This window comes from Geotrypetes seraphini, chromosome 4 (assembly GCF_902459505.1).
Source record: "Geotrypetes seraphini chromosome 4, aGeoSer1.1, whole genome shotgun sequence".
In the NCBI taxonomy this organism is placed as follows: domain Eukaryota; kingdom Metazoa; phylum Chordata; class Amphibia; order Gymnophiona; family Dermophiidae; genus Geotrypetes; species Geotrypetes seraphini.
In genome coordinates this window covers 75,878,671-75,900,497 of record NC_047087.1, presented here as the reverse complement: position 1 = coordinate 75,900,497, position 21,827 = coordinate 75,878,671, and the positions used below count along the sequence as shown (strand labels likewise).

The window sequence follows — 21,827 nt, the reverse complement described above, 5'->3', positions numbered from 1 at the left end:
TTTTGTTGGTAGGGGGGGGTTGTGGTATTATAAAGTTGCTTTTGTTCATTTGTTGTTTCTTGCATAATTTTTGAAAATGTAGGGCTCTTTTTACTAAACCACGGAAGAGCTTCTTACCGTGGGCTGGTGAGGTAAATGCTCTGACACTCATTCAATTACTGTGAGCGTCAAAGAATTTACCTCAGCGGCCCACGGTAAGAAGCTCTTCTGTGGTTTAGTAAAACCCAGCATTAATAGATATGTACACACACAGAATACAAGGGGCTGCTGAAAAGTTCTCAGCCCAACAAATAAAGTTGCTATGGCCATCAAGGGCTATACACTCCCCCCCCCTCCCTTTTACAAAACTGTAGAAACGGTTTCTCGCGCAGGCCGGCATGCTGAGTGTTGGGAGCAGCGTGGCGCATTCAGTGCCACTCTCTGAGCTAATAACCGCTAACGCGGTTTAGTAAAAGGGGGGGAGGGGATATTATGCGAACAAAAACTAATCTACAAATATGTTGCAACATACCTGCAGGAACCTATTAGAACTATTCCATTATAAATTTACAAGAACAGTTTATATTGACAAAAAGATAACCCCACCTCCTCCGTTATAGTGATGCCAGTTTATTTTCCCAGTACTTTGCCATGCCAAGGACCCAACTGTGGTCTACGAATGAAGAGGCTTCCCTGAAGCACGGAGGGGTGAACTGAGATTAATCCGAGCGATACAGTGCTTCAGTTGGCTTTACGATTCGTGCGGCCGAATCCCCCGACTCCACACCAGATTTCATTTTCATTCTTTTCTTTCCTTGTTTGGCTGCTGGATCAAGTATTAGACAGTAACAAAGGTGCCCATGTGTTGTAGTGAGTGTTTCATTTGCTGTAACAGAAGAAATCATCATTACTGCAGAATGCCTGGACTGACCATGAATGGCTAAAGTACTTCCAAGCACTTTTTCTATTAATCCATCACATAGGCAGTCCTTTAATATCTTCTTAAACAAAATTTGTTTTCTTAAGGAATTTTGTTAGATTTTATTTTCTTTACAGACGAGAACATTCGCTTTGAATCCAGTGCTCTATAAAGGTCCATTGTTCAAGCTTATGGGCTTTTATCTTAAATAGCCTGTTTATGGTTGAGAGTATTTATGGAAAATCTGTTTCACTCTGCAGGAGAATTGTACCATTATTGTGATACGACTGTAAATGATCCAACCAAAGTATTGACAACTTGCAAAGGTAAAATTCCAGCCCCATTCAGTTCCTTATATAGGGGCCTTTTTACTAAAGCTTTGTGCACGCTAAGGTCCTGATTCTATAAACTATCCATTCAGCATGGTTCTCAACCAACCACTAGGCATCATTTATAGAATCTTGCCTAGTGGTCCCTAACTCGAGCTAGGCGCTGGTAAGCATCATAATGGTAAAGGGGATGGAACTCCTCTTGTATGAGGAAAGACTGAAACGGTTAGGGCTCTTTAGCTTGGAAAAGAGATGGCTGAGGGGAGATATGATTGAAGTCTACAAAATCCTAAGTGGAGTAGAATGGGTACAAGTGGACTGTTTTTTCACTCCATCAAAAATTACAAAGACTAGGGGACACTCGAAGTTACAGGGTAATACTCTTAAAAACAATAGGAGGAAATATTTTTTCACTGAGAGAATAGTTAAGCTCTGGAATGCATTGTCAGAGGATGTGGTAAGAGTGGATAGCGTAGCTGGTTTTAAGAAAGGTTTGGACAAGTTCCTGAAGGAAAAGTCCATAGTCTGTTATTAAGAAAGACATGGGGAAGCCACTGCTTGCCCTGTATTGGTAGCATGGAATATTGTAACACCTTGGGTTTTGGCCAGGTACTAGTGATCTGGATTGCCACCGTGCGAATGGGCTACTGGGCTTGATGGACCATTGGTCTGACCCAGTAAAGCTATTCTTATGTTCTTATGGCCTAATTTACCAGCACCTAACACAAATTCCTATTAGTGACACCTATTTTCCACACCTAACTAAGCCCACTTTTCAGGTAATTGCGGGTAAATGCCTCACTAAATTCTATGTAGAACTCGTAATTACCCCCCCCCCCCTTTACAAAACAATAAAATGCTCTGCGCTGCTGATCCTAATGCTCATAGAGCGAGCCGGCCTGCACTAAAAAACACTTTTGCATTTTAGTAAAAGGGGGTGTAATTGGGGTTTTTTTTTTTTTACAATAAAAAATTTTTTTTTAATGATCTTTTAATGGCATGGTCAGTTACCACACGAATTAAGCCAAACAATGTTGAGTTCTGTGAGGAACTCGGCTAGGTGTCCCCGATCTAGGCACCACATACAGAATCAGGGCTAAATGCTGTGTATCCAATTTTAAACCTATGTGTCACATAGCACTTACTCTAGCATGTGCACTAAGCTTTAGGAAAAGGGCTCCATATTCAGATGTCTTCAAATCAAGATCCATTGGTTCCATCTGAGGAGCAATATGGCTTAACTACAGCTAAATATATTTTTATAAGCATTTATTATGGAGAGGGACAGGAAGGGATGAGTTCCTGAAATGTTCTTTTTCTTCTTGTTGTTACATTTATTGAGTATTTTAACATGCTTATTTACTAAACTGTGGTAAAACAGCATACTATTATACTGTTTTATTTTAAGAAAGTTACTACAGGATTCACTCAACTGAGATATTTTTTTGGAACATTACCATGACCAGAAACATATGAGGGGGCTGCTGAAAAGTTCTCAGCCCAACCAAAAAGAGAATGATGCGGAGCCATGAAATTTACAAGTTATTTCATACTTTTCTTGACACTTTTCATTTCATTTCATATCATTGAATCAAAAAGTGTCAGGAAAAGTGTGGAATAACTTAAGTTTCATGGCTCCACATCATTCTCTTCTTGGTTGGGCTGAGAACTATTCAGCAGCCCCTCATATTGTGATGTCATAATGCCTCATTCCACCAATGCCTAAGAGCCAGCCTCATCGGTGATGTCACAATGGCTTGGTTTCCCTATATGTGTGCCCTTATGCTAGATGCATTTGCCTCATTGAAATGAAAAGTGCGGAATAACTTATAAGTTTCATGGCTCCACATCATTCTCTTCTTGATTGGGCTGCAAACTTTTCAGCAGCCCCTCATCATGTGTTTCTGGACACATCAAAGTTATATGACAGCATCACATTCTGGCAAGCAGGTAAAAAAAAATCCCACTCACTGTTCAAACTCATGCTGACTAGTGACTAAGGCTATGTTCTCCTCTCCCTGAATTCCTCTGGAAACCCCCAGCACCCCTATTCAGAATCCTTCCCAGTCTTACCCACATCTCTCTATTGGTCTTGTGATGGGAGGGAAGGAGAGGAGGAGGTTTGCCTACTGGGTGCTTCTTTCTTCCCTGAGAATACAGTAAAACCTTGGTTTGCGAGCATAATTCATTCCAGAAGCATGCTTGTAATCCAAAGCACTAGTATATCAAAGCAAATTTCGTCCTAAGAAATAATGGAAGCTCAGATGATTTGTTCTATAACCCAAAATACAAAATGTTATACGTACTTGTATTGCAAGACCTTGCTCATTTAGAACAGTCACTACACTCCTGCAGCATCAGAGAGAGAACATCCATCGGCGCAGCACATCGATGATGTGACACATGTATACTGTATGTACAGTGTTCCCCTGCAAATTTGCGGTTTGCGAATTGTGGACTCAGTCTTTCATGGTATTTTTGACACCTGTTCCTGGTACTAAAGTCAGGCTACACCAATCAGGAGCTGCTTTGACACACCAGATAGCATATAAAAGCAGCTCCTGAATGGTGTAGCCCAGTGGCGTACCTAGGGTATGTGGCACCCGGGGCCCATCATTTTTTGACACCCCCCCCATGAAAAAAAATATTTTTTGTAATGACCATGAAACGGAATAAATGGTCAGAATAGAAACAGGCAGTGAAAATTTTCTTATATTCCAAACATAACATAACATAAATTATGTCTGAATTGTCATGACATCAGAAGTACATATGGAGTAGTTGCAGGTGATGCTTGGGACAGTTCTGATTGTGTTAGTTCGGTTTTATGTGTTTTTTGAATAGAAGGGTTTTTATTTCTTTTTGAAGGTTTTGCAGTTTGTGGTCGAGGTCAATAGGTTGTAGAGTTGGGGGTCGAGTGTTGCAGCTCGAATGGCTAGGAGGTTGTCAAACTGTTTTTTTCTTTTGATGTTTTTGGTTGCAGGGTGTGTGAATGGTGCGTGAGTTCTCCTATGTCTGGTTGAGGTGGATTGAATTATTTAGCTGAAGAAATTAGTTACCCCCTCATCCCACACACATTAATTCTCTTCCATTTTTGTTCCCATTATAAAAAACACTGATAAGTTCCCAGAAAAAAAATACATTAAAATAAGAAGTGAAAACAAAGGCCCCTACAGATGAGAACATAACATAAGAATAGCCTAACTGGGTCAGACCAATGGTCCATCATGCCCAGTAGCCCATTCTCATGGTAGCCAATCCAGGACACTAATACCTGGTCAAAACCCAAAGAGTAGCAACATTCCATGCTACCGATCCAGGGCAAGCAGCCACTTCCCCCATGTCTTAATAACAGATTATGGACTTTTCCTCCAGGAATTTGTCCAAATCTTTCTTAAAACCAGCTACACTATCTGCTTTTACCATAACTTCTGGCCACTTCATTTTTAAGTTTAGATCTTTCCTTTCAAACAGAGACCTTGCTAAATGTCAAATACAGCACAAGGTAACTTCCACATGGACTTAGCTGTGCAGGAAATGTGAATCTCCTCATACACCCACCATACAGTGCAAAAATGTGCAAAGGTCTGTTTTTTTCTTTCGATCACTACATAGCCTAATGCCACACAAGCAGCGCTGTTACAAACATATTCTGTAGGTCAATGCTAAGGATAACAAAGTTTCCTTCCTTGGACCAGAAGGAGATACTGATAAACCACTGGAAGAGATCCCAAAACAACACTCAAAGACCCACTCAGTGTGTGAACCAGTTGAGTGGAGTGGACTAACTGGGGGGTGGAAATGGGCCCGGAGTTTGCTCAGCAGAATTTCCCAGACCACCTCTTCCTCTCAACACATTGACACGCTGCCACCACCACCACTAGGAACACCTCATTGGGTAGGCCAGCTATTCTATAAACTTTATAAAACACATTATTATATTTTCTTATAAAGCACATATTTTAACTGAACTCTCTGACATCCTCAGCCTTTCCATTCACAAAAATAGAAGGAAGAAAAGTTCCCATTTCCTGCTGTCTCATGTCCCCGATCTATACACAGGGCAAAGGTAGGGGAGGGACATTAAGGTGGGCAGACTAGATGGGCCGTGGGCCCTTATCTGCCGTCTATTTCTATGTTTCTATGTTTATACAATATTTTTTTTCTGCAGACCCTTCAAAAGTCTGACCAAATCCTTGTTTCACTTGCATTATAAAGTACTGAGGATGCCATCTCTCCCCAATCCCAGGTCCTAAAGTCTAAGACAGTAGCGCAAACTAATGCTGCCAGATTCAGGAAAAAAAATTTTGATTCGATTCAGTCTATTGAATTGGTTTTTCAATTTGATTTTCCTGTCCAGTTGGTGATTTTTTTCAAAACTCCTGGTGGGTTTTATAGTTTTTTCACCCCCTTTGGCTTCTCCTAACCACACTGGCGCTGTGGTGTAAATAAAATAAAGAAACAAAAAGGACTTTTCCTCTCTCTGTTAAATCTTAGCTCACGTTTGCAGTCCAACACCAGCTCTGGCAGGATACACATTTCAAATCTGACATATTATAATCACAAAACAGAAAATAAAATTAATTTTTCTACCTTTTGTTGTCTGGTTATATTTTAAATCTTGTTGGTCCAAGGCTCTGGTTTTCTTCTGATAACTTGCTTGCCAGGGTCTCCTTCTTTCTTCTTTCTGCATGCTAACCATCCATCTGCCAACTCTGTCCTCCCTTTCCATTTCCCTTCCCTCCCCAGGAAGTCTGGTATCTTTCCTTTTTTTCATCTCCCTCCACAGATCCACCTTTTCTTAACTACCCTTTCAACTGGCATCTCTCCCTCCTTCCCCACCACCCCAGAGTCCACCATCTCTCCCTTTCTTTTCCCAATTACCCTCCTATCCAGTATCTCTATCCCTCCTCCACACCATCCCTTGTGTCCAATTTCTCTCCCTTTCTGTTCCTTCCCTCCCTAAATCCCATGGTCCATCATCTCTCTCCCTCTCCTCTATTTTCAGACCCATTATTTCTTCCCCCCCCCAAAGTTTGGCATATGCACGTCTCTTTGAACACCCCCTTCCATCCGTGTACTTCTAAACCAAGGTCCCCCCCCAAAGGCCTGTCCCCCCTTAAAGGTCTGCCTGTCCCCCCTTGAAGGCCTGCACCCCACTTGAAGGTCTGTCCCACCCCCTTGTAGACCTGTCCCCCCCTTGAAGGCCTGTCCCACCTCTTGTAGACCTGTCCCCCCCTTGAAGGCCTGCCTGCCTGTCCCCCCCTTGAAGGCCTGCACCCTTTCGAAGGCCTGTCCCCCCCTGAAGGCCTGCACCCCCCTGAAGGCCTGTCCCCCCCCTTGAAGGCCTGTCCCACCCCCTTGTAGGCCTGTCCCACCCCCTTGTAGGCCTGTCCCCCCCCTTGAAGGCCTGCCTGCCTGTCCCCCCTTGAAGGTCTGCACCCCCCAAAGGCCTGCACCCCCCCCGAAGGCCTGCACCCCCCTGAAGGCCTTTCCCCCCCTTGAAGGCCTGTCCCACCCCCTTGTAGGCCTGTCCCCCCCTTGAAGGCTTGCCTGCCCCCCTTGAAGGCCTGTCCCTCCCACTTGAAGGCCTGCACCCCTTGAAGGTTTGCACACCCCCTGAAGGCCTGTCCCCCCCCTTGAAGGCCTGCCTGTCCCCCCCTTGAAGGCCTGTCTGCCTGCCTGTCACCCCCTCCCCCTTGAAAGCCTGCCTGCCCTCCCGCCCCACCCTGAAGGCCTGATGCCCCGACCCACCCCGAAGGATCGCTCGCCCCCTTGGCCTCCCCGCACCACCTATGAAGCAGCCCGCAGCAGGATCGCGACATCAGCGATCCCTGCGCTGCTTAGGCGCTGCTTCCTGCGCCGCTGTACCGCCCCTCCTCTGATGTCAGAGGAGGGGCGGGACCGCGGCGCAGGAAGCAGCGCCCAAGCAGCTCAGGGATCGCTGACGTCGCGATCCTGCTGCGGGCTGCTTCTTAGGTGGTGCAGGAAGGTCAGTGGGGCGAGCGGTCCTTCGGGGTGGGGGGGACTGAACGGCAAGGCCGAAAGCACCCCCTCAGGGCTGGCACCCGGGGCGGACCGCCCCCCCCCCCCCCCCCCCCCCCTTTGTACGCCACTGGTGTAGCCTGACTTTAGTACCAGGAAGAGGCGGTCGGAAAATACTAAGCATGATCCCACACCTGATTTTCAGCACCCGCCGGCGCCCCAGCTGCCCTCTCCTGCCTCTCCTGCCTTCAATCTGCTATTAAACCGCATTTGTGGTTTTTTGAAATCTGCGGGTGTTCCTGGAACGGAACCCCCATGAATTTTGGGGGAGTACTGTACTCGTATTGCAAGACTTTACTTGTTTAGAAAAGTCACTAGACTCTTGCAGTGTCAGAGAGAGAATTGCCATTGGCTTCCTAAACCATCAGCTTCCTCACTAGAATTCGCAGGAGCCAGTAAGGAAGCCACTCAGCACCGAGTAGCAGCGCCAAAACACACTCCTGCTTGGTGCCACTTAATGGCTGAAGAAACCAGAACTTGCGGAAGCTATGGCAGTGACTGATCGACTGGGTTAGCAGCGAGGTAGGAGCGCAGAAAGCTCACTTCCACCCACTACACTTCTGGACAACCAGGGATTTGCAGCAGAGGTATGACAGACAAGGCAGGGAGGGGGGGGCAGGGTGCAAAGAGAAGGAGGGAAGGAAGGGGGCTGGGTGCAGAGCCTGTCAGGGGAGGGAGGGAAGGAAGGAGGCTGGGTGCATAGCCTGACAGGGGAGGGAGGGGGTGCTGGGTGCAAATCATGGCAGGGTAAGACACTTTAATATTAAGCTGCCCAAGTTATATTTGAGTCAACCATTTTTCCTCCTTTTGGGGGGTCTCAACTTATATTCGGATCGACTTATATTCGAGTATATATGGTAAGATTTATTTGTATTTATTTATTTAAAAGCTCTATATATTCTCTTTTTGAGAGGATCCAGTCAAGATGTAATTCAAATAAGAACATAAGATTTGACGCTGTTGGGTCAGACCAGTGGTCCATCATGCCCAGCAGTCCGCTCACGCGGTGGCCCTTAGGTCAAAGACCATTGCACTATTTGAGTCTAGCCTTACCTGCTTATGTTCTGTTCAAGTAGGAACTTATCCTTGTCTTGAATCTCTGAAGGGTGCTTTCCCCTATAACAGCCTCTGGGAGAGCGCTCCAGACCTCCACTCTCTTGGTGAAGAAGAACTTCCTTACATTTGTACGGAATCTTTTCCCTTCTAACTTAAGCGAGTGCCCTCTCGTTCTCTTCACCTTGGAGAGGGTGAACAATCTCTCTGTCTCTACTAAGTCAATTCCCTTCAATATCTTGAATGTTTTGATCATGTCCCCTCTCAGTCTCCTCTTTTCAAGGGAGAAGAGGCCCAGTTTCTCTAGCCCAGTGTTTTTCAACCTTTTTACACCCGTGGACCGGCAGAAATAAAATAATTATTTTGTGGACCGGTAAACTACTAGAACTAAAATTTAAAAACCCCATTTCCGCCCCATCTCCGCGAGCTCGGCCCTCGCAAACCATTTGATCCCATCCGCACAAGCCTCAGTTATGATTTTATATTGAATGTATTTTATTAAAGTATAAAAAGAAACAATATTCTGTACAATTGTCATTTTATAAATACAAATAATACAGAGCAAGGATCAACAAAACCTCGTCTCCTCTCCCCTTCACATATATCCTCTCTACTATCAAGAAAACGGAACAAGCCAAATTATTACAGAATGCTACACAGAAATATCATGCTAACAGAATACTGCAGTCACACATGATAGGAATAGTTTTAGGGGAGTGCAATTAGGGCTACTGCCCCCTGGTCAGAGAGCGCCCTAAGCCAGCTGGAAGCTAAAGAAGCACTGACTGGGCTTTGCAGTCCCCAGTTATGTCTAACACCAGCTCTAGCAGGATATATATTTCAAATCAGATATATTCTAATTACAAAATAGAAATACAATTATTTTTTTCAACCTTTTGTCGTCTCTGGTTTCTGCTTTCATCTTCTTTTCACTCTCTTCCTTCCAGCGTCTGCCCCTTCCATCTACTGTCTGCCCTCTCCCCCTTCCATCCAGCCTGTGCTCCCTCTCTCCTTTTTACATGATTCATTCCAGCTTCAGTGCTCTCTTCATTTTTATCTCTCCTATATCAGATCTACCATCGTTGTCCCTCTCTGCTTATTTTTTTGCTGACCCTTTCCTATCATCAATCTCTCTACTTTCTCATGCCTGTCTCTCCCCTTCCCCTCCTCTAATCTTCCTGCCAGCTGTTTCCTTCCTTTTTTATTCTCCCTTCCCTCCTTCTCCTGTCCAGCAGTAACTCTCTTCCCTTCCTCCCCTCCCAGCAGCATCTCTCCTTCTCCCTCTCGAGTAGCAGCTGTCCCTTTTTTTCCCTTGCCCAGCAGCTTCCCTTCAGGTCCAGTAGCAGCTGTCCCTTTTTTTCCCTTGCCCAGCAGCTTCCCAGACTCCTTTCCCTCCTCCCTTCCCAGCAGCATCTCTTCTTCTCCCTCTCCAGTAGCAGCTGTCCCTTTTTTTCCCTTGCCCAGCAGCTTCCCAGACTCCAATAGTGGCTTTCTCCCCTCTGCAGCTCTCCTTTACTTCCCAGCGCAGCAATTCAGGAAGGCAGCCTCGGGTCCTTTGTTGGGTTGCGCCGCTTCTGAGGAAAGAGGAAGTTGCATCATCAGAGGCAGCCGCGACTCAGCAAAAGCCCCGAGGCTGCCTTCGTGAATCGCTGCGCTGGGAAGTAAAGGAGAGCTGCAGAGAGGGGAGAAAGCCACTGTCGTAGGCTCCCCAAGATCTCTCCGGCCCAGCGCGGACTTCAGCTGTTGATCTTGCCGGCCCTGCGCGGACCAGCAGGAAATTGAATTGAGTCAATATCGCCGGCCCTGTGCAGACTGGCAAAAATTTCCTGTGGACCGGCGGTTGAAGAACAGTGCTCTAGCCTCTCATTGTACAGCAACTCCCCAGCCCTTAACCATTTTTGTCACTCTTTTCTGGACCCTTTCGAGTAGTACTATGTCCTTTTTCATGTACTGCGACCCATGTTGGACGCAGTATTCCAGGTGGGGGGCGAACCAAGGACCGGTATAATGGCATGATAACCTTTTCAGATCTGTTTGTGATCCCCTTCTTAATCATTCCTAGCATTCTGTTCGCCCTTTTCACTGCCGCTGTTCATTGCGTGTACGGTTTCATTGCCTTGTCCACAGGCACTCCCAAGTCTCTTTCCTGGGGGCTCTCTCCGAGTATAGCACCGGGCATCCTGTATTCGTGCATACGATTTTGGTTACCGACATGCCCTTGCCCTTATCCACGTTGAACCTCATTTGCCATTTTGCGGCCCATTCCTCGAGCGTATTTATGTCTCTTTGTAGCTCTTCGCAATCATGTCAGCTAACATGATGGTAAAGTAAAGATTTAGGGCCAGATTCTGTAAATGGTGCCTAAAGTGGCAGCTGTCTACAAAAAAGGTGCTGGCCATGTGTCAATCACACTCAGGTGCTGTTTAAAGAATCACGAATAATGGCGCCTATCACAAAATGTAGGCCAGGGTTTTGGGGTAGGCCTACCTTGCAGATGCTTAAGTTCTTTTGAGAATTGCACCTAACAGCGCCTAAGATCATCTCCACTCCTAACTATGCCTCTTTTGATATTAGGCGCCATTAGACACCTTGCTGTAGATGCAATTAAGTTTCAAGTTTCAAGTTTTATTAGGGTTTTGATTTGAACACAATATCAAATAATTCAACGAGTTTAACAATAGTAATTTGGGGGGGGCAAATAACAACCATTTAAACAATAAAAACATACAATCTTATCTATAGTTATTTGAAGATACATAAGGAATACAAGGATAAATTACATTTGTTTAAAATAAAATAACCGAAAAGAAAAAACATTTAGGGAAGAACAACATCAGGAGGGATATTAAAAGGTTTTACAGAAACTTGGTCTAAAAGTAACTGGGTTTTTTAAATTTTTTTTATAAAAGACTTGATCTAAAATGATAATAGAAATTAAAGAGATTATCTGACCTAGGTTTCATATGTATCTTTATAAAGATAGCTTTTTAGTTTGCTTTTAAATTTTTCTAAAGAAGTTTCAATGCGCAAAAAAATTGGAAGTTTGTTCCAAAGCTGGGGTTCCAAGATAGAGAAAGTTGTGATTCTTCTGGTGCCAATTACTTTCAATGATTACAATGCCAGCTTTTTTTTTTAGGAGTTTTAAATTGTCTTTTAACAATACGGTCAATTACCGCACTGATTAAATCAATTAAGTTAGGCAGCTGATAGTGAAAGTAATTTTTTGGGACCACCCTAAAGTACCTGCTCCTAAATTTTAGATGCATATAAGACTTATCATACTAGTATTTTATAAAGGAAAATAGATGTCTACTTTGTTTCATAGAATAGGTGCCACATAGATGCACTGTTATAGAATTGTTCTCCTAATAGCCTAACGATTGGTGCAGTGGAGAACTAGGTTTGAGTCACATTACAGTTCCTTATGACCCTGGGCAAGTCACTTAGGGTTCTTTTTACGAAGGCGAGTTAAGGCCTTAACGCGCGGAATAGCGCTTAAATGACACGTGGGCTAGCCGCAACCGCCTCCTCTTGAGCAGGCGGTAGTTTTTCGGCTAGCGCGCGCTATAGCATGTGCTAATCCGGTGCATGCGCTAAAAACGCTAGCGCACCTTCGTAAAAAGGATCCCTTAGTCCCAGATTTTATGAATGGAATAAATGCAGCTTACACCAAAAATAAACGTCAGCTGGTATATAAACAACTCAATCCAACATACATATATATAATGTGAGCTGTTTAAATACAGTATATCAGCTGACGTTTATTTTTGGTGTAAGCTGCATTTATTCCAGGAACAGTAACTGCGTATCCGAGATGCTATTATGTACATTGGAGTGAGCTGTTTATATGTACCAGCTGACTTTTTTATTATTATTATTATTATTTTGTTTTATTTTTATTAATTATAACTTTTTCACAAGTATAACAACTTGTTTAAGGAAATACAGAGCCATAATCCAACATGGTAAATAAATCTAAGTACAAACTAAGAAGTCATAACAATCTTATGGAAATAGCTCTTTCTTAGACCACAAACAGAAACAAAGGAGGAATCACAATTACCGAGAGATAAGTTACAGGAAACTATTTAGGAAAAGGCTTAAAACCCCCCAGTTACTAATTATTTGAGCCAGACACGCCATCTCTGATAAACCCCTTGAGGTCCAAAAAGGATCTTAGCTGATTGGGTGCATAAAAAATATATCTCAAACCTATATATTTAATAATACACTTGCAGGGGTAGGTTAACATAAAAGTAGCACCCAATTTCTTTGTCTCATCTCTCATTGCAAGAAATAACTTTCGTCTTTCTTGGGTTAATTTTGGTACATCATGATATAGCCAAATTTTTTTACCACAAAACAGAGCTTTTGAAAAATAATCTCATTATAGAATTAAGATCTTGCTCAAATATAAAGTTAACAATCAGTGTAGCTCTCTCTTTAATATCAGAATATGAGCTTTCCAAAACTGCCGTTAAGTTCTGTAAATCAGTGTCAACAGGTAAACTATCTGATACAGATAATCCAATTGCAGGTAATTCATTTGTCTCAAAGTTTTTCCTTGAGGCAGGCAAATAGAACAATTTATTTATTGGTGGTATCTGGTCAGCCAGAAACATCAAATTTTCTATAAGAAATTTTTTAAAGAGACTAGTTTTTATTTTTGATGTAAGCTATATTTATCCCTGCTAGTTATATGCCCCTGAGGCAGCCTGTTTGGCGAAACTTGCCGGGCATTTTTGCTGGGAACATCAATAAATTTTATCTGATCTTCATACTGTCTACTGATCTTTGTATTCCAAATTAGGGGAACTTGATTAATTTCCAAAACAACTGTACATAAGAACAAGCAAATAACATATGTTGAAAATCCTCACCTCCAGTCGACAAGACCAATAAACACCCAACTCCCCCTTTGACAACCATGATACTTTATAGATGTCCAAAGGGCCCGATGAGCCACATAAAAGAGTGATCATCATTGAAGCCGAAAGGGTAGGTCTACAGACTCTTGTCCAAATAGCCACCTAGGGTTCCTTTTACATAAGCGCGTTAGGGAATTAACATGCGGAATAGTGCAGGCTAAATTTCCGCGTGTGCTAGCCGCTACCGCCTCCTTTTGAGCAGGAGGTAGATTTTCAGCTAGCGCACACTATAGCACGTGCTAATCTGGTACGTGCGCTAAAACGCTTAGCGCACCTTCATAAATGGAGCCCCTAGTCAACCTTCCCCACTGTTTCCCCAAAATCATGCTTCCAAATTTGCTACACAGCCACACATCGATCAACCCCCTTAAACTTAAATTTCTGCTCATGGCTGAGGCTTTTTTATTCTGCCCAATTAACCCCTCACATAAATCTCATAAACCAGCATCTCCCCTCTGAATAAACCCTAATAACCTACAGTCTTTCAAACAATGCCTAAGCTGCAACCAACAGTAAAATTGGGATACCTCCAACCCAAACTCCTGTCTCAAAAATCTTACTCACCCCCATTAAGAAAGCTCAATTATGTTTCAAACCAGTAAAATCTGGAATGGACTTCCATTAGAGATTAGAACTCAACATTCTTATCTTCTTTTTCTAAATAAATATTTTAAAACCTGTTTATTTCATATATATTTCAAGAGAAAGATAGTTACTGTTCTTTGTAATTCTCAGTTTTGTTAACTTCTTGCTTGTTGAGAGGCCTTGAACCCATGACAACTAGGCAAGATACAAAATAGCTATAATAGAATAATTTTATTACAAAACTTATCCTCTATAATAAAACCCTAAGCGCGCATGCGCACTTAGGGTTTTCTGATCGTTGATGCCGTGCTGTGTCCCTCTGTGCCGAATTCCATTTTGGAACACGGAGGCAGGGAACACACCAGCGACTCTCCCCTCCCACTCTCACTCACCAACTGCTGCTGACGGTGCTGCTCCTCTTCAAAGCAGCCTACTGAGGATCGCGGCCGGCTGTAGCGAACCTCGCAGGCCGCTCTGTACCTCAGCAGCATGTTCCCTCTGACATACGCGATTGTGTCAGAGGGAACATGCTACCGAGGTGCAGAGCGGCCTGCGAGGTTTGCTACAGCCGGCCGCGATCCTCAGTAGGCTGCTTTGAAGAAAAGGAGAGCAGACCGCAAACGACATGGAAGCCACATGCTGGACAGGGGGAGCAGGGAAGAGGGACAGTGGAAGCAAGTAAGGAGTGCTGCTGGACAGGGGGAGCAGGGAAAAGGGACGGGGGGAGCAGGTAAGGAGTGCTGCTGGACAGGGGGAGCAGGGAAGGAGTGCTGCTGGACCGGGAGAGCAGGGAAGGGGTGCTGCTGGACAGGGGGAGCAATGAAGGGGTGCTGCTGGATAGGGAAGATGTAAAATGAAGGGATAACGGCTGCTGCTGGACAAGGGGAGCATGGAAGGGGTGGTGGTGGACAGCCAAGGAAAGAGAGAGACAGAAAGAAAGACAGACACACACATCTATTCTAGCACCTGTTAATGTAATGGGCTTAAAGACTAGTGCATATATATTCCCTTTATAAAATAGGTATAATATATTAGCAAATAACATACAAGTTAGGTGGCATGTTACAAAACTAACTTCCAAGTATATTATGATGAATATCAGGGTAGAGAATCAATGCAAAAAAAAAAAAAAAAAAGCAGAAGAGAAATAGTAACTGAAGGGTAAGTAGGAAAAACCATATAGCATCAGAACAGTTAGAGGGATATGATCTTAATTGTGCAGTTATTACATCAAAGAAGTGCATGCTGAGTGATCTGCACTGTTTAGAAACATTTTATAGAACTAGCCAGGTAATTCATGGTCAGTGGACAAATTGGTTGGAGCTGTGAAATTGTGGAGACAGGGACTCTCAATCATTGAGCAACAGTGACACCTAGTGACCAGACTTAGAATGGAGGCTCTAGGCACCAAATCTCAACTGTATTTGCAAGCAATAGGAGGCAACATCCATCTTCCTGTACCCCATTTCCACCTCCACCCAAAAAAAATATTCAATCTGCCTTAAGTAGCAATAAGCAAAGCCCTACAATGTATTAAAGAGGACAAAATGTTGAATATATTCTTTTACAGGAAAACAACATTCTTTAAGCTCCCAATGATCACAGCTATTAGGGACCACCTGTTACATTTCAATGGTTCACAGACCACGAAGGGGCATGCCAGCCCAAAGCCAGAAAAAGCACAGGAACCCTCCACAGATGTATGAGCACAAAAAATATAATTCATCTTTCTGACACTAATTAGGTCATGTTGAAAATATCTTAAGGCAGAGCATAATTGCTGCAATGTTTGAAGCAGTTTAATTGTGACGGGAAAGTGCTATCATATGAGTACAGATCATTACATTTTAAGTATGCAGCAAAGTTAAAAACAATATTTTGTATAAAAATCTAATGTTTTACAATTCAGGTATGTTGTAGAGCATGGAATCCCAAATCTGAAATCGTTGTTTCATTTATATTAAAACTGTGACTTTAAAAATAACCCACCATGAGATATATTTACATAAGTGTTTTGCAATAGACATTGGGGGTGGGGTATCTTGTTTAAATATTATAATCCTAGATAATAAAAGCTTACCGGCGCATGCACTGTTAAAACAGCGTGATCCCTGCCGCTGTGGTGTGTGATCAGTGGCCGTGTTCCATTTTAGAACCCGGCGGCAGGGAACATTCTGGCCACTCCCCTCCTTCCGCCCTCACTCACCAACCGGAAGTGCAGGCAAGCTCTCTCCCTGCCCGCGTCTTCAGCAGGGAACACACCTCCCGCTCTCGCTCACCGCTGCCACTGCCGCTGCTGCTGCTGCTGATCCTCCTCTTCAGAGCAGCCTGTGATTGTGGCCGGCTTTAAAGAACCTCGCAGGCCGCTCTCCAACCTCAGTAGCACGTTCCCTCTGACGCACGGGATCGCGTCAGAGGGAACATGCTACCGAGTTGCAGAGCAGCCTGCGAGGTTCGCTAAAGCCGACCACCACAATCGCAGGTTGCTTTGAAGAGGAGCAGGCCAGAGGGAGGGTAAGAAGGGGATCAATACAGGGGGCCAGGGGAAGAGGGAAAGGGAAAGGGGGCTGCTTTGGGGGGAGGGGTGTGCTGGGGGGAGACAGAAGGGGCCATGGAGAGATAGGGAGAGGGAAAGGGGGCTGTTTTTGGGGGGGAGGTATGCTGGGGACAAACAGCTTTGCTCTGGGGGGAAGACAGAAGGGGCCATGGAGAGACAGGGAGAGGGAAAGGGGGCTGCTTTGGGGGGAGGGGTGTGCTGGGGCAGACAGCTTTGCTCGGGGGGGAGGGAGAGGGGAAGACAGAAGGACAAAGACAGCGGTCAAGGAGAGAATGATAAAGAAACACAGACAGACAGACACATCTATTCTAGCACCCATTAATGTAACGGGCTTAAAGACTAGTATTATATAATGTTCAAATATGTGAATCATTTATTGCGCATTTGTAGTTTGAAAATCAATAAAAAAAATTTTTAAAAGAAGAAAAAAACAAACAAACAAAAACAGGGACCTGTGAGAATGGTAATAAATCAAATTTTGAACTAATTTGAAATATTTCTTCAACACTACTTCACAAACTAATAAAACAGAACCTGGAAGAGAATCCTGCATGGTTGCACGCAAATCTTAAGTGTTGGGTCAGCAAATATTTTATAGCTATTTGGAACTTCCTTGAAACATTTTGCACCAGCATAAATATTTAGACACAGGAAAGAAACTGCTGCTTTTATTTTTATTTTTAATAATTAAGGGACTCCTTTACTAAAGCTTAGCATGTGCTAAGTGTAAGAGTGCCAATTGGATCCAGTTTTGCAGAACAGGGTTGATCCAGTGTTGGGTATACCCCAATGCATGTTAGAACTTGTAGTGTTGCTTTTATTAGGGCATACAGTGGGGAAAATCAGAGCTACAAGTCCCTGCATGCAACAGGGTAAACTCAGGACTGAATCAACCCTGTCCTGTGAATCTGGATTCAGTTAGCAGCCTTAGCTAAGTGCCACATAGTCCATAGGTATAAAATAGGACACATGGAGTTGTATTTTCAAAACATACATCTAAATCTAGTTTGGACATATTTATATATTTTATTTTAAAAATTTCCATACTCCTTAAACCTAAGCAGTTCCCATACAAAACATACATTTTATGTTGGTTTATATTTTGTTAGATTATAAATGATATGAGAAATAATGGGGGTGCCTTGAGCTCCTGTAATCTCCCGAGCCATTTCCTGTGAGCGATCTGCATGGGGCAGGAGCGTGGGAGGATCTCTCCTGCCCCCAAAATCCGCTACACCACCAGGTAAGGCTTAAGGTGGGGGGTGGGAGGGGGGGGGGCTTACAGGGCTTCAAATAGCCCGAAAAATGAAAAAAGCATTTTTTGGTTTAAAACCATGAATAATCGAATCCGTAGATACGGAAACCGCAAATCCGGAGGCGGAAGTGTACTACTATCCATTCAGTATTGTTCGACCCTTGGATACTCTGTAGGCCAGTCCTTGCCATGCTTCCCTGTTTTCCACAGCTTTTTTCAATTGCTTGATGTTAATTCCCATGTCATTCTTGATGGTATCCAGCCAACTGGCCTTTGAACTTCCCTGCTTCCTTTTACCACTGACCATTCTGGAGTAGCACCTCCTTTTCTAGTGAATTAGCCCTCATTACATGTCCAAAATAGGTCAGTTTCTGTCTGGTAATCTTGCCTTCCAGGGAAACTCTGGGTTTATATGAACAAAAACATCTTTGTTGGTGATCCTAGCTGTCCATGGGATTCGTAAAAGTCTTCTCCAGTACCACAGCTCAAAGGTGTCACTTTTTTCTTTTATCTGCTTTTGTGGGTGTGCATGTCTCACAGCCATATCTCGTGATTGAAAACACAATGGCAGTGACCAGTCTTTGATGGTGACTGAGATGTCCTTGCACTTACATATTTGGTCCATGCTCACCATGGCCGCATGCCTCAGTGCTAATCAATGTTTGTTTTTTACATTCTTTATTCATGTTTAAATCTTTCAATAAGTGCAATATAAAATACAATCACTTGACACTTAAACATCACTTAATATTTCATCAAAAATTAATACTAATAAAATATCCCCTCCCCATATACCCTCAATTGTATTTTAAACCTACAAAAACATAAATTAACATATCCCTCCCCCCTCCTCACCCTGGATGTGTATAAATAAAGGGAAAAAACAATATTGAGTGCTAATCAATGTTTGATCTCTGCCATCGAACCACTACCGTGATCAGTGAGGAGCCCAGGAAAATGAAGCGTTAGCAAAAGGGCCACTAAATATTTACTCAAGTACCCCTGTGGAGAAGTTCAATTACTGATCAGAAAATAGTACTAGCATCACTACCACCTTTCCAGTGACAATTTTAAAAAGATATCCTAAATTTAATTTACCCCTCCCTTTTATAAAGTCCTGCACAGCAACAGTACCAAAGCCCATTAATTCCTAATAGGCTTCGGTGCGATTACCATGCTAACCTACTATATAAAAGAGAGTTTTAATCATTTGTAGACATTACGGGTGACACTATGGCATAATTATCAACGTGGGCTATCATTGCCATTTCACAGCAGTATAGATCCTGTTTTATGCAATGAGGCCTAGTTACGAAAACCCCCAGTTAGCAATAAAATAGCAAGTGTAATGATAACTTCCCCAGTGGAACAGCTAAACAGAATAAGGATGTTCAGTTTCTTGTTGCTGTCAGAACACTCAGCCTTTGACTTTCTGTTCTGTGATGTCACAGGAAGGCCTTGGTGCCCTTTCACAGCCTCATCTACTGTTGCCTTTCTTAACAGCAGCCAGTTATACGATTAAATTTCATGCTGCCAGATCTATAGGAAGGTTTTGACGTCAGGAAAATAAAGTAGAAACATAAGAATCCGAGTAATTATATCTTTTTAATTTAATGTAAGCCTTCAAAAGAGACTCATTGGGTAGTTGGTCATTCTTTTATTTATCTCAACTGTTCCTTCCTCCAAAAACATTCTTGGAAGTAAATTGCAATCATAGGCAGTACAATTTTTTTTTCTCTTAAAAGACTTAGTCACAACCAATTTCTGCTATTATTGTGGACTATGAGTTGTTACCATAGTAACTAATGGAGGATCATCTTTACTTCAAGAGAAATGCACAATTATTCCATTAAAGATATTCAAAGGGATAAAATATATAAAACTAGAAAGGTGGCAGGAATCCAAAGTCATTGTAATAAATTACGAGAATACAAATTCCATCTTGCAAAGCTAGTAAGAATTTCTAATTCATTTTCCTACCAGTATATGTGTGAAACATGATCTCTGTCTCTGAATAGGGGTAAATAATGAGGCAGCAGACATTGTTGTTAATTAACGGTCAAATAATACTGTACAATCCAAATCAGTTCCACTCATAACCAGATGCAGGAGCACAAATGTGACTAAAGATCAACTTTGGTACCACCTCCAATTCCTTTTCTCACTCATGGAGCTTGAGATATGTTTTTTGATCAATTTCATACTGGACCATAACTAAGCAGATTGCAGAGAGTGGTATAGGGAACATCTTAGGGACGAGCTGTCCGAGATGTATGTAGCAGCTGAACTCATTTCTATCTTAGAGGGCAGTAGGACACTGACATCCCTAAGAGAGTGGGTTTCTGACAGAGCTTAGAAAGAGGTGTTTGTGAACAATAGGTTTGAAACCAGTAGTTATCTGTTTGTGTTAAAAATGGCAGGTAGGAACCCCTTTTCAGTTTATCTGAGTGCAGAAGGATTGTATCAATTTATGAAAGTTGCATGGCTGAGTGTACAGAGGGGGTGGGTAACTTCATATGCAAATCATGCACTGAAGGATGAACACTCAAACACTTGGAAACACGGGAAACTGACAGGGTTAACGGTCAGTCTAAAAGAGGTATGCAGGCAGATTGATAGGCTTAAGAGCGATAAATCCCTGGGACCTATCCATCCGAGGGTCATCAAGGAACTGAAAGGGACTATAGCTGAACTGCTTCAGCTAATAGCCAATCTGTCGATCAAATCGGGAAAGATTCCGGAGGACTGGAAGGTGGCGAATGTTACTCCGATTTTCAAAAAAAGGTTTGAGGGAAGGCCTGGGAAACTACAGACCGGTGAGTCTGATCTTGGTACTGGGAAAGATGGTGGAGGCGCTGATAAAGGACCACATCATTGATCACCTTGACGGACACGGTCTGATGAGGACCAGCCAGCACGGTTTCAGCAAAGGCAGATCTTGTTTGACAAACTTGCTGCACTTCTTCGAGGGAGTAAACAGGCACATAGACAAGGGTGACCCGGTCGACATTGTATATCTGGACTTTCAGAAGGCATTTGACAAGGTTCCGCATGAATGACTACTTCGTAAAATTGCAAGCCATGGAATTGAGGGTGAAACACTCACGTGAATTAAAAACTGGCTGGACCATAGGAAACAGAGAGTGGGTGTAAATGGACAATACTCGGACTGGAAGAGCATCACCAGTGACGTGCTGCAGGGCTCGGTGCTTGGACCCGTGCTCTTCAACATCTTTATAAATGATCTGGACATAGGTATGACGAGTGAGGTGATTAAATTTGCGGACGATACGAAGTTGTTCAGAGTAGTGAAGACGCAGGGGGATTGCAAAGATCTTCAATGTGACATAATCAGGCTCGAGAAATGGGCATCGAATGGCAGATGAGGTTCAACATGAATAATTGTAAAGTGATGCATGTCGGTAACAAAAATCTCATGCACAAATACAGGATGTCCGGGGCGGTACTTGGAAAGACCTCCCAGGAAAGGGACTTGTGAGTTCTGATCGACAAGTCGATGAAGCCGTCTACGCTATGTGCAGCGGCGGCGAAAAGGGCGAACAGAATGCTAGGAATTATAAAGAAGGGGATCACGAACAGATCGGAGAAGGTTATCATGCCGCTGTATCGGGCTATGGTGCGCCCTCACCTGGAGTACTACATCCAGCACTGGTCGCTGTACATGAAGAAGGACACAGTACTACTCGAAAGGGTCCAGAGAAGAGCGACTAAGATGGTTATGAGGCTGGAGGAGTTGCCGTACAGCGAAAAATTAGAGAAACTTGGCCTTTTCTCCCTCGAACAGAGGAGATTGAGAGGGACATGATTGAAACATTCAAGGTACTGAAGGGAATAGACTTGGTGGAAAAGGACAGGTTGTTCACTCTCTCCAAGGTAGGGAGAATGAGAGGGCACTCTCTAAAATTGAAAGGGGATAGATTCCGTACGAATGTAAGGAAGTTCTTCTTCACCCAGAAAGTGGTAGAAAACTGGAACGCTCTTCTGGAGTCTGTCATAGGGGAAAACACCCTCCAGGGATCAAGACCAAGCTCAACAAGTTCCTGCTGAACCGGAATGTACGCAGGTAGGGCTAGTCTCAGGGCGCTGGTCTTTGACCAGAGGGCCTCCGTGTTAGCGGACTGCTGGGCACAATGGACCACTGGTATGACCCAGCAGC

The 21,827-nt window shown here is 43.6% G+C and overlaps 1 long non-coding RNA gene across 1 annotated transcript in view; it reads right to left on the bottom strand.

The window, feature by feature from the left end:
• Positions 1 to 389: 389 nt before the first annotated feature.
• LOC117359799 overlaps positions 390 to 21,827 on the bottom strand; it is a 51,430-nt gene continuing 29,992 nt past the window's right edge. The window contains exon 3 of the long non-coding RNA XR_004539304.1: positions 390 to 865. This is a non-coding gene — a long non-coding RNA (uncharacterized LOC117359799). The remainder of the gene's footprint in view (positions 866 to 21,827) is intronic.